This window comes from Mastomys coucha, unplaced genomic scaffold, assembly GCF_008632895.1.
Source record: "Mastomys coucha isolate ucsf_1 unplaced genomic scaffold, UCSF_Mcou_1 pScaffold22, whole genome shotgun sequence".
NCBI lineage: Eukaryota > Metazoa > Chordata > Mammalia > Rodentia > Muridae > Mastomys > Mastomys coucha.
Window position 1 is genome coordinate 189,531,169 of NW_022196905.1, and position 14,321 is coordinate 189,545,489.

The window sequence follows — 14,321 nt, forward strand, 5'->3', positions numbered from 1 at the left end:
TCCCTCCCTCCCTCCCTCCCTCCCTCCCTCCCTCTTCTCTCTCTCTCTTTCTGATTTTTCTTTCTCTTTTTCTTTTTGTAACCCTGAATATTAATATATTAATGTATTATCTTCACTTACAGCTACTGAGGTTAGTGGCACAAACAACTGAAATTTATCTCCAGGAGACCAATGTTAGTCTGTCACCATGATAAAATAAGCAGTAAATGTGAGCAGTGGCAGACCTAGCAAGCTAGTTCTTTACGTACTTAAGGGAATTTTAAGTTTCATAATTAACATTTTTAAATATCTCCAACAAAAGATTTTTATGAAAAAAAATCTGTAGAGAAACTGTACTTTTTCTCTTCAGATGTATTGGTGTGAAAGACTTTGGGGACTATTGTTGTTGAACCAAACACATTTTTCATTATGATACGGGCATGAGACTATGGGGACCTGGGAGTGGAATGTGGTGGTTTGAATGAGATCTCCCCCATATTCCCAGGCATTTAAACTTGATCTCCATTTTGTGGTACTGTTTACAGAGGTTTAGAAATTGTGGCTGCAGGTGGGCCTTGGAATTTGAAAACTCAAGCCATTTGGAGTTCATTCTCTGCTTTCCTGTTTATGGTTTGAAAAGTGAGCCTTCTTCTTCTAGCTCCAGCTACCAGGCTAGCCTGATGACATCCTTACAGTGTGCAAAGGAAATGGACCCTTATTCCTCTGGAACCAGGAGCTCAGATGAACCCTTCCTTCTCCAAGTTGTTTAGTCATGGTATTTTATTGCAGGAATAGAAAAGCAACCAAAAACACTGGGAAAACATTTTAAACATAGGGGATTGGTGGGTGGCTGAGGGGTAAACTCTGTCTAGAGCATCTATGGGACACTAGCAATAGTCCACAACTTTCTCCCCAAATACATCTCTAGGATTAGGTACATACATTTATACACTTTCAAATATATACACATGTTATATATGCATACGTACTTACGTATTAGTATGTTTTATAAAATATCCTTATAGTTCATTTTCTACAGGCAAATGACCAAATGACCTGCTCTAAGATCACTTCTAAATCCCAGAATAATAAAATGTACTCATATAAAGTAACTACCTTACATATAGTGTGTCCCCCCCCCCCTTCTCCTACATCTTGCACAGGGCCAGCCTCGAAGTAAAGATACAAGTTGATAGCAGGCATCAGGGAATTTAAAGCAATGTGCACAGTGGTTCCAATTATTTTAAGGTAGTATGTGCCCATGGATAATTGCTTACACATCTACTTATTCCTAATTTGGGTCTCACTATTCTTAAGTAGCTTTATCATGCTTTCTCTGAGCAGGCCCTTTGCACCCTTGGGCTAGATCAGACATTCAGAGTCATCTGTTTACCAGTGCTGTGTTACCATTAGCAATCTGCAGTGGCTGTCACAGGGCTGTGTGATCAGCAGGTGGTATTCTGCATGACCAGGGCTGCTGGAGAGAGAACAGAAAAACAATCTTTTGGGAGAAATAAAAGAAGATATGAAATGAAATCAATCCCTCTAAAAATGTGTGTTCAGGTAAGCTTAAAAGCACACTTATTAGACTTCTGTTTCTAAAAGGTAGGTATAATCATTTTATGAGAACCTGATAACTTGAAATCAAGATTGTCTGTTAGGGGTTTTAGCATATATAAAGTTATAGATGTTGGGAGATTTCACCATTGTTTTACCCGAGACTGTTGGTCTCCTTTATTTAAAGGCCAGTATATCCTCGGGCAAATTGAGTTTCTATGCTCAGTTGCTTCTGAGCCTATTTCAAACAGTGGCTGCCAACTATGTCAAAATGTATACTGCTTTTGTGATATACATAGTTTTCCGAGGGACGACATGAGATCACCAGTCTCAATCCATTTGTGACTTGACTTAGATCTAAAGTTGCCCTGGAGAAATGGCTGGCTGGTACAGAAACATACTGGGCTATTTGTTTTCAATCTATTTCTCCTTATCGTTCAGTTTTCTCATCACCAGTCACTAAAATTAGCTTGAAAAATTGTAAAAAAAATTATGTCCTAATATTTAGAGAATTCATTACATTAGTATAAAGCAAAACAGCCTACTTAGAACCAACAGTACCATTCTGAGTAATTTGTTCTTTTTGACATTTTATGGGGAAAAAAAAGCTCTCCCTACAACATTAGTGCTAAATAAATGGAAAGAGTATGAAGTACAAGAATACAGTATACATAAATTGCATTTTAATTCGTATTTTTCTTTAGAAAGATGTCAAAGATAAATCTAAATGCAGTTTAAACACACACTTTGCTTCAAATGTGCAGGAAATGATGCCTAACACAGAAAAATAAAGCCATTAATTTTCCATTTGCATAGCTTGCCCTTGAACTTTCTTTGCCATTTCTCATCTGCTTTAGCAATAGAAAATCCCAAATTCCAGTTTAAATGATGGGATCCCTAGTTATTGCTACCCCAACTATTAAGAGTCCAGGCATTCATCTGTCTTAATGTCTACTTTATAGAGAGAATTTAAATGCTTATTAAAATTAAGTAGTATGTATCTTACTATTTGTTGTCCACTCAAATCCCATCTATTTGCACTTCTGAGACTTTTAAACATTCTATTTGGTAGATGTTATATCAAAATATATTAACAATGTAAAATTGTAATCTTTTTTTTCCCCCAACATCTGTTGGCATGTAAATTTTTCCTCTTCCTTTGAGTTTGAATGGGAAATGTCTGCACATGTTTAACCACTTGGTCCCAGGATAATGGGACTGCTTTGTGGGAGATGGGGTCTCACTGGAAGAAGTGGGTTTCTGGAAGGCAAACTTGGAGTGTCATCTTGGTGTCTGGTTATGGCCCAACTTCTCTCTGTCTCCTGAGTGCCTCAGAGTTGTAAGGAGACTAAAGGGACAGGATGGGCGGGGATAAAGGGTACAGAAGAGTGCTCTATGACAGCAAATGGTTCCTCCTGCATTAATGACTTCTCCTGTGCTGTGACAAAAGACCTGGCAAAGGCGAGCTACAGACAGAAAGGTTTGGTTTGGCTCTCAGATCCAAACTCCAGCTATGCACAGATGCAGAAGTTATGTGCTGCCCACCACGATGGTTTACATCACCACAGCCATGAGACGAAATCAATCTCTCTTCATGTTTGTTTCTTTCAGGTGTTTGTTCTTAACAACAAAAGTGACTAATATAGCCTGTTGTACATATGTGGGAGATGATGGGGTGTTGGTGGAGGAGAAAAGACACAGAGAGTGGCTGCAAATATGCCAATTGATAAATACTCATATATGGATGGCTTTTCATGTGCTGTGACCAAACAACACACACACACACACACACACACACACACACACTCACTCACTCACAAAACAAACAAAAATACAACCCCCCCAAAACAAAACAAAAAAACCACTCCCCCCAAAACAAGAACAAAACAAACAAACCAAAACTCAAAAAAATATAACAAACAAATTAAGGACTGAAGGGGTTATTTTGTTTGGCTTATAGGTGAAGAACTTGCCCACAATGGTGAATGTGTGGGGGGAGAACAGCTCTAGTTATGGCCACAAAACATGAGGCAATTGGTCCTGTGGACTACATAGGTGATTTGGTTACTTAATATTATTGATTCTTTTTTGTTTGTTTGTTTGTGATAAAGTTTCTTTGTGTAGCCCTAGCTATTTTAGGACTTGCTCTATAGATCAGGCTGGCCTCAACTTATAGAGATCCATCTGCTCCTGCCTCTCAAGTGCTAGGATTGAAAGTGTATACCGCCAACATCATCAATGTTATTGATTTTTAAAAACCTAGACTTTAAAACATGGTTTTTGTTAGATTCTAGGAATATGATGTTTAAGGGAATTTGTTACCAGTTTCTGATATGTATAATGGAGAAGACATACAGGAGGTAGATACAGTGAATATTCGGTATGCCGTGGGACTCAGTTTCAGGGTAGTGTGGAGCACACGGGAGAATAATGCCTTTCTGGTCTGAGGTCAGCAAAGGTGTCTTTACAGACAGCTACCAGCATTTCATTCCACATGGGCAGGGGTTGCAGCTCATGAATGCTAGATGATTTGTTCAATTTCAAACATCACTAGAAATTTACAAAATTATTTTAAGAATCACATGTGAGGTAGAAGGAAAAGCTATCATTTGATCAGATCATTACCATATTTTTGATACCATTATTGCCATTTTAATTTAGAATTATGTTTACTTTCTGTTTAAGTTTACAAATTACCAGCTAGCTAAAGTGTCTAACTGTTTACTGAAAGAGTTCTAAACATGAAACCACTCAGACAAATCAGGAAGGCTGTTGTATTTATTTGTCTTCTTTGGTCTCATTTCTACTTCAGTTTCCCAGCAAAGGCACACAATCATCTCTGTAATGCCCACGTTGGGAAATATGGAGTCGGGATAGCCAAGGTTATGTGTTTATGCTCGGCAAGTGGGCTTTATTTCAGAGATGCAGAGATGTTCCAAAATATGGATACTAATAAATATAATCCAGTATATAAACAAACTGAAAGACAAGAAGCAAACGATCATCTCATTAGGTGCAGAAAGGGCCTTTGACAAGATCCAACCCTGCTTCATGATCAAAGTCCTGGAGAGACTGGGAATACAAGGGACAGACTTCAACATAATAAAGGCAGTTTACAGCAAGCCAGTAGCCAACATCATCTTAAATAGAGAGAAATTCAAAGCAATCCCACTACAATTAGGACCAGGACAAGGCTGTGCACTCTTTCCATACCTTTTTCATGCAGTACCTGATGTCTTAGCTAGAGCAATAAGACAACTGAGGGAGACTCTTTTGTAATTCTTCTAAGACTTCATGATATGATAGTGATTAACAGGGGATTATTAGAAGAAACATGACCAGATCTCTCGAGATTCAGAAATGAGCAAGATATATATATATATATATATATATAAACAGGAATAAGTTCATTGAGCCAGAGTGACTTTTTGACCATTTTCCATCAAAATTCAGATGTTTGAAGAACAGTACATTACTGGACCCAAACTCGATGGTTTCCCAGAGACTAATTGTGACTGTCGGATGTTAATAAACGTGTGTCAGCATAGTTGGATGATTTAGATGGGCTTGGATTGTTAGGATGTTCCGGGTGGCTCATCACCAATGTAAATCACAGTAGTTCACAGAAATGATGAATGTTTCCTGTCTGATTATATACTGGCACATTTAAATTATGTTGCATCTGTCTCTTTAAATGAGGGAAATTAACTTTTGAGTTTAATTAAACATTTTAAAAATTGGGTTTTAGTTTATAAAATTCGCTCTGTGCTTCTTGCAACTTCTCTCCTTGAGAAAAATGGATTACATGTTTCATTGGGATTTGACCTTAATTAATCCTGTACTTTCTGATCCATCCCTTGTGCTGGGGGAGTCTTATCAAAAGGAACGCAAGCGATGGGCTAAGATAACGATTGGTCATTAACTTCTGTGTGTGATGCTGGCTGTGGTCCGTGGGCACGGAATTCAAAGCCCATTGTGCACAGTAATGTCCAGGGCTTAGTGCCCTATGGCTGAGAGACAAAGCAAACTATGCAGAGCAGCATCTTTACACAGTCTACATGGATTTACACCAGAGCAAGTAGGCTGAAACATTCATAGTGCAGCATGTGTGTTGGCATCCAGTCCTGCCGTGTCAGATGACACAGGAGATAGTTCACTTCAGGGATGCCAAGTGTAGTCAACAAGCAAAAAGTGATCGCTTTCCAAATGCCATTATTTTGGTAAGAGTGACTTATGACACGAAGTGATCACTTACTGTTACGGCGGAAAAAAAGAGATCATGCCTTTCTACTGTTTAATACACCACCCCTACGCAGTAGCTCTCTTACTGACTGAACGTGACTGCCTTCTAAATAAAGAGAGAGAGTTTGGATAAATATTTGTTGCCTGATGATCTGAATCAGATGTAGTCCAGATAAATCTAACACATCTGTGGGATGGCGACTCACAAAGCAAATGCTTACAGCATCTGTACTCCATTATGAAGTGTAGCTTTTCCCTTTTGGCTTCAGATACTCAGGATCTCTCTAGTCCCTTTCTAGTTTTGGGAATTTGAGGAATGGGAACTGATTTTTTTTCCCCCGCATCTGTGTAAGTCACCAAAGAAACATCTCAGGATTGTTTGGCACAGTGAGTCACCTTCCATTTGCTAGTACTCTTTTCAGATTCAAGATGACTTTTCTGATCTTTAAATATTCTTACACAGCTGGCATTTACTGCTTGCCACTACATGCTGGGGACTCTTCTAGATAGTCCCAAATTAGAAGCAAGGCACACTTAACCTCAGTGAAGTGTGTAATTTAAAATTGGGATTTAGAAAGAATTTTTAACATGCCTAGCCTATCATAAACAAATGGCGGTTATACCAGTTACACTGATCTGGTCATTATGCATTACAGAGATGTACTGAGAATATGTGCATAGTTATTATATGTCAATTACAAATGTTAGTGACTAGTTAGCAGGCATGAAAGTCATTGACCACTTTCCTCCAAATTAGCATCTTGTAAAACTAGGAATTGAAACCTCAGGACTTGGCTCCCTGGTCCAAAGGATGGGCTCTGAGTCCTATCTCTGATCCTTCTGAACTTCTGGAAAGATCCTACAACCACTTTTAGCTCAGAGGCTTTGTGGAAAACAACAAGCATACAGCATTGCCCCTTCCTCTAAGGAGAGCATAAAGTCTTAATCCAAATGGGCCATGAGTCACCTGTAAAGAAGAGCACCTTCCAGGAAAGTTGTCTGTCTCCAAAACTTCCAGAAATGACATAAAGTCTACTTAAACCCATAGCTTGGTACAATGGTCTCTTTGGCCATTATCCATTCTCACCCGTGAGAACATTTCCTTTTATAATGATCTCTGGGAGAACTACGGACTGTCATCCCATGAGAAGGGTTTCACCTGAAATGGTCACTTTGGTCATTGTACATTCTTACACTTGAGAGTGTCTCCTGCTGCATGGTGCCCTGTGTGGCTCAGATGAATTCATTCAGTGGAGATCTCAAGGGCTGGGGAGCTACAGGGAGGTCAGAATGATGATAATACAAAAAAACCCAATCCAACCCAAACCAAACCAAACCAAAAAACCCACCACCACCACCACCACCACCACCACCACCAAAACCAAAACAAACGGTTGAAGACACGGCTCATTGGTTAAAGGCACTTTCTCCTCTTCTGGAGGACCTACCTTCAGTTTCCAGAATGTACACAAACATCTATATCTCTAGTTCCAGGCTTCTCCACAGTAGCTAGGCACACGTGTGCTCCACAGACATACAAACAAGGAGAGTACTAATAAGCATAAAAATGAGCCTTTTAAAGAAGCCATTTTTCTTCATGGAGCATGAAAATTTAAAGGTAAAGACATCCGTACCATGAGAGATAGGCATACAACTTTGTCATGGCTGGACATTACAGATTGAAGGTTTTAAAGGTTATTAAGAAAAGAGGAACTTTTTTGTTTGTTTGTTTCAGTTATCAAGCCCTGTGACCTCAGTATCCATGTCCTCCCAACTTCAAATGGTGATAGTGTGATGATTCAGCCTGTGGGCAGTGATTTAGTGATGGGGACCTAATTATTTTTATCATTATCATTTTATTTGGTTTTTTGGGACAGGATTTCTTTGTGCAGTCCTGGCTGTCCTGAAACTCACTCTGTAGACCAGGCTGGCTTCAAATTCACAGATTACCTGCCTCAGCCTCTGCCTCTGCCTCTGAAATACTGGGACTCAAGGTGGGCATCACCACTGCCCAGCAGCAATTAGTATGATTAGAGACCTTGAGGCTGCCCATATCTTTTATGACCCATAAAGTCAGAGAGGACCTGCCTCTGAACCAGGAAGCGGGCCTGCCCCTAGACAATGCATTTGCCATGTTCCTGGAATTCCCTGTACCTTAAGTTGCAAGATAGGAATTCCTGATGTTTATATGGAGCACAGCTGATGATCTTCTATTAGAATTGCCTCAATGGACCAAGACATCAGAGGAGGCTGTTTTTTTTTAATGTTCAGAGAGAACTTAGTCTAATTCCTTTCTTTCTAATTTCCATCAGAGTCATTTCTGTCTACGCTGTTGTAGTAGCTTTCACACTGATTTGGTACCACCTAACTGATCTGGAATCACCTTACCATTTTTTTTAAATCATATAAATCGTATTATACAGTTCATGACTTATCACTCTCTCTGCTGAAGACTGTCCGAATTTATCTTATATCAAAGCATCCCCTTTGTAAGGTGGTTCCTCTTTGCCCACCAATTTTACTTCCTCTAAACCTCAGATTGGAGTCCATCCATCATTTGCAACCAAGTGGGTTTGCAAGCACTTATTCTTAAGGATTCTAGCAGCATGCACTCTACGGCAGCCAGACCTCCCCTTTTCTCCAAAGCTCCTCTCTGCCATGCTTCGTCCTACCTTTATTAATTCTACCACAGAAACCTCTCAGGCCAACAGGACAACTACAAGCCTCTATCATTTCTATGCTTTGCCTGGGATGGCTTCCACATGCTTTCTTGTGGCAGTGTCTCTTTTCAAGTGTCAGGCAAAAGGTCCCCTTTTCAAGGTGTGAGTGACACTTCAATTCCATTAGGAGCCCCTCCGGGATAAGAAAGGGCAAGGTAGCAGCGAGAGGAGTCACTAGGGATGCCCAGGTAATTCTGCTCTTTTATCTTATTCCTGGTAATCTTAATCTCCTTTAGTATTATAATTATTCTTTTTAAAAGGATTTGTTTATTATGTATACAATGTTCTACCTGAATGGCCAGAAGGGGGCACCAGATCTCATTATAGATGGTTATGAGCCACCAAGTGACTGCTGGGAATTGAACTCAGGACCTCTGGAAGAGCATCCAGTGCTCTGAACTGCTGTGCTATCTCTCCAGCCCCAAGTATTATAGTTATGAATGTCTTAGGATTAGAAAACTGGTTTTGCAAATTTCATCTACCTCAACATTGTGAGATAAAATTTTCATTTAAAGGTAAAGGAGGAGAAAAAAAAGTTATGCCTGGTATTTCTTCTAATGTCCAAACTAAAAATAACCTCCCAAGAAATAGGAACCTATGTGTATGGTCAATTGATTTTCATTAAAAGCAAAAAAAGTGATTTAATGGGGGAAAGACCATTCTCAATAAAATGAAGAAAAAATGAAATGTATCTGTTATTTACTATAAACTATAAACAAAATTTGACTCAAAATATAGATGAATACTAGCTATAAGATTTGTTAGCTATTTTTCTTCTTGTCATAAAATACCCTGACAAATGCAACTTCAGGGATAAAGGGCTTATGCTGTCAACAGTTTGACAATTTACTGTGGAGGAACAACCCTGGCTGTGGGAGCTTTAGGTGCTCAGGAAAAAGCCAGTGGTGGGTGCTTCTGGGCCTGAGCCTACAGGATGGGGCTACACATGGTCAGGGTGGATCTTCTTATGTCTATTGACTTGGTCTACAAAATCCCTCACATGTGTGCTAAGAAGCTCTTTTCCTAGGAGATCCCTAAACCTTATCAAGCTGATAATCAATATTAACCATCACATGGAGATAAGCATAAAAATTTAAATTACAAAACTTAAAAATTTAAAAATATCTTAATCTTTAAAACATGTCAAGCCATAAAAGATTAAAAACCCCCATAAATTAGACTTCTCAAAATTGACCTTCATCAATTTAAATATTAAAGATTATGAAGCCAAACTTCCAATTAGCAGCATCTAGAATATGTAATAAATCTTTACAACTCACTTATAAAAAATAAATATTAAAAACTAGACAGAAAATATTAGTATATATTTGCAAATATAGAGGTACAAATAATGAGTAAGCACATAGAAGTCCATTATTTCAGTAGTCACCATAGGAATTCAAACTAATGCCACAGTGAGGTGTCACAGCTCTCTGACTAAGAGGGCAACTATTCAAAAGGGTGACCATAGCAAGTTATGGAGAAAATCTGAAACACTGTAGTTCTCATCTCTCATACTCTCACAGATTGCTGGTGGTACTCTAAGTGCAATCACTTAATCTCTTTGAAAAACACTTTTTGCTTGTTTTTGCGGGTGTTCTTTTCTATGTCTTGTTGGAGATGACACCTAGGGTTTGACACATGCCAGACAACTGTTCTGCTATGGAGTTAATATCAGCAGTTCTTCATTTCATTTCTTTTGAGACAGTGTCTTACTGAGTTGCTCAGGCTGGTCTTGAATTTGTGATCCTCTTGCCTCATCCTCCTGAGGACACAGGTCTGCATCACCATGCCATTTAGTTTTACTTCTTTTATAAAATTAAGATGCTTTTTCTCTCTGACTCTGTAATTGTATCTCAGAAATTTATCCAAGAGAAAGAAACACTCCTTTGTAGAAACTTTATGTTCATGATTATAGCAACTCTATAGTAGTTAAGCCTGGAAACAACTATTTATCAATTAATAGAATGATAGCTAAATATGTACATACATATTCAATGGAATAGTACTGATAAATGAGAAGGAATGTAATTCTGCTTGTGGGATTACTGGCATACTCATATAACTATTTTTGAGCTATTGATATAGCTCAGTGTACAGTGATTACTGAGTTAAACACTCTGCACTGGAAAAAATATTTTTAAATAAAATTAATAAAGTGTAGATCTAACCTGTAGTGATAAGACATTTTCTTAGAAGATATAGATGAAGTTAACTGGGAAAGATTGCAAATAATACTTCTAGAAGTTCCGTGGCATTGCAAATAAGTATGTTGAAACTGATTCAGATATACCCTTAAATAAGTGAATTTTATATATGTAAATTATCTATGTTGACCTAAGGTGAAAGAACGGATAATGAGACATGGTGGTATGAACATAGGTGCTTGTCAGTGTATGTGCAGTCATATATGCACGTGAGCAATGCAGACACATAAATGTATCTTCCTTCTGTGTTTCAAGTATAATCCCTTGACATTCACAAAGGTAATACTGGAATTAGCATTATCATTGTGAGTCCCATATGATAACAACGTTGATGTCCTGAGGTTCTATTGGGGTCTATGTTGAGAAGCATACATAAAGTGCTTAGAATAGTGCCTAGCAATTGGCAAACCTACAGAAGTCGGAATTGTAATCAACATGCAATGTCACCCATTATCTATTAGTATCTTTTAATGAAAATTAAAAGTGAGACTTGCATTTTAGGGCCATTGAGTGTGTAAATCAAATGTGGTTGATTAAGACCATGCATATGAATTCAATATCATGATCTGTTCTCACTGGGCCAGTCACTGTGGCCCTGGTCAGTGTCTGAGATTCCAGGTGCTGATAAGGTTTCTTTAGTTGAGATTTATGTTAAGAACTTTACTGAGGAACCCTCTGAAGTTCAATTTTGGGGGCACACTCAGTTGACACCCAAATTTGACATCCTATATTCAGAAATACTAGCCAGACTCATCTCCAAGCTGGTACCTGGATTTTATATATCCCCTGCCTAATCTCTTGGCTCATTTGGAAGTAACCCAAAAGGGAAATGACTTAAGCCAAGTCCTAGTTATTCTTTCCTTTCTGTCATTATGCGAAAGCCTAGCTCAAGAACTCGTGAATTTTACTCTTCCTTCCTTCCTGACATCAGTACCCATCACTGGGCAACATTTGGCCTCCTCTTTCTGTGAACAGCCTTCTCTCAGAACATGAGAACATAATTTAATTGATGCTACTCTGCATTTTTCTTTGCTTAATGTGTTGTACAGTAATTCAATTACCAGTGTCAGACAGGTAGAAGATTTCCTCCGTCCATTCATTCACTTAGAAGGAAAAGACGAAACTGAATTTCCAAGTCCATCTAAAAAGGAGTGTGGCTATACAACAATTTCCAGATAAAGCTCTCATTCAATACCCAAACAAAGAAGGCACAATCTCACAGCTCAGGAGAAAGAAAATGTCCCAATTCAGAAACAGTGTGATTTACTTCTAAAAGAAAAGACAACATAATAGGAACACAAACCACAGATCACATCCTCCACTACTTTTGTGAGTTTAAAAGCTTGCTTTGCTCATGATGGGCATCATGACAAAGGAGAATTAAACCATAGCTGCTCTTAGGAAGCCTTATTCCATGGTCAACCTAATGTACTATGGTAATAATGTAGACTTTCAAATGGGAAGTATGTTTCTTTTTATTAATTTCTAAGATGGCTTATAAAGCAATGTGTTTCATTATGACACGTTCATGCCATATAAGTTGTTAAAAAAAATACAGAAGAGATTACAAAGACCCTATACAATACTAACAGATATCCCATACCTTCAAGGACAGATCAAACCTGTTCTGTTTCACAGAACTCCTGGGATCATGGTAAGCATGCTCTCTTGTGTTAGAAATGCTTTCTCTTTAACTTCCCCTCTGGCTTATTTTTCCATTATATATGACTGTAATTAACTTAGGAAAAAAATACATAAAAGTTTGATGAGAAAAATGTGTTTTCTATGGCCACTATGATGGGAGTCCACTTAGGTGTGAATTGTTAATGGATGCTCTGTTTAAGGATTAAGGAACCCATCTCTCTGGTCAGCAAGGCAGAGTGGGTGCCGGTTTCGAAAATAGAAACAAACGCTTGAGGCTGCCACACTGCTGCAGTGTAGATATCAAATACGGACTTTGTCATCCTTTCTTTATTTTGACTGCAGAAAGGACCACAAGTCTTAATGCCAGCTGACAACTACATGGTCCTAACCCACTAAGTGTCAACCTCTGTCAGGATGTCACACATAAAAAGCTAGTAGGTTGCATAATTCAGGTCAGTATACCCGTGCTCAAGCTGCTGTTCCTAGCAGTTCTGATTATGATATGGAAGATATCGGCTCTTTTCTTATGGCTAGTTTGATTCTGAGAAAGATCCAAGGATAAAACCAAAAATAAGAACAAAAAGAAAAAAAAGGGATCACAGCCTATGTATGTTTTTATTATATTAAATTAAGATGGATGTAAAAAACATGTATGTGTTTTAAAGACAGCATTTAAAAAGCCAAGATGCCGAGGGCATAAGAAATGCTGTTTCTCTGTGCTGAGGTGTAAACCCAGCATTTCATGCATGTTAGCAACTAACTGCTTTATCCAGGTTATGCTTAAGCAATTCCAAAGTGAGAGGGAGATAAAGAAATCCAGGAAGGTGGTGCTATTTGATTTCAGATTTTAAAAGTTGACACATGGCTATATATCTTTTTACACGATTTCCTATTATAGTACAGAGATGCTATAGTATCTGGGCTTATTGACTGCTGATGACTTAGCACAAATACAGCGTGTCTCCAATAAACATAGCAACATTTTATTTCATTTGTTGAAAAGATGTACGGTGTTTGGGCCACTGTCCAGGGTATTAGTCCCACAGCAGACACCCTGATACAGTGCCTGAGGGAGCTTATCTTCCTCTAGGGTAGACAGCTGCAGACAAAGGTCTTAATACATGCATATTTGCCATACTGTTATATGTCAGGGAGTGAATTATGGCAGAAAAACACAAGGGGAAAACAAGAAGTGGGGTGGGGGTGTTATGCCAATGACAATGGCTAGAAGAGGGATCTCTGGGGGAGATAGACCTGTGTACAGGCTTGAAGAAAGTGAGATCTGAGTAGTGGCCAGTGGATGGGAATACCTGGTGATAGAGGTCACTTAGAGGGAGTGAACACATAGTGTCCCCCTCAAGGCTCATGTATGGTTGCCATGTGATGGGATGTGGGCTCACTCATTGACCTAATCGATGACTAATCTACAGATGTATTGATAACTTGGTGGCAGGGGAGGGAGTTTATTGAAATCCATTGGTAGGTCCTATTTGGGGAAAGTAGTTCATAGGTGGTATGATGCTAAAGGGTACACAACTCATCCTTGGTCTTTCTGAGATAAACAACTTCCTTCATTGCCTGGTCTCAGTGCCACAGGCCCCTTCTTGGGTCTAGGAGCAGTGGATCCAACAGATCTTGGGCTGAAGACTCCAGAACTGTGAGTCAAAAGAGACCCATCTTCCCTTGTCACAGTAGTGAAAGGCTGATGAATGCAACCAGCATTTCGATGGGATATCCCAGAAGCAGGGAGACTTGGCAGGCCCAAAAGAGTACAGGAGGGGATGAGGTCACAAAACATCTTGAAGGCAGCATCCAGCTTCCACTCAGGGGAATAGTAGAGAATCCAGGCGTTGATTGTCATAGTAAAAGTGGCATCGTTGCCTCAATGTAGAGGGTTAGGGTACAATTCAGAGCGCTCACAGCAACCAGGGTGATACATACGGTGCATTGGATATGGACGGAAATGAAGGGA

The 14,321-nt window shown here is 39.0% G+C and overlaps 1 protein-coding gene and 1 long non-coding RNA gene across 12 annotated transcripts in view; one reads left to right on the forward strand and one right to left on the reverse strand.

Moving 5' to 3' along the window:
• Tenm3 (teneurin transmembrane protein 3) overlaps positions 1–14,321 on the reverse strand; it is a 1,282,613-nt gene that overhangs the window by 789,231 nt on the left and 479,061 nt on the right. The window lies entirely within an intron of this gene.
• The window catches only part of LOC116069268, a 29,092-nt gene continuing 20,854 nt past the window's right edge, over positions 6,084–14,321 (forward strand). The window contains exon 1 of the long non-coding RNA XR_004109949.1: positions 6,084–6,165. This is a non-coding gene — a long non-coding RNA (uncharacterized LOC116069268). The remainder of the gene's footprint in view (positions 6,166–14,321) is intronic.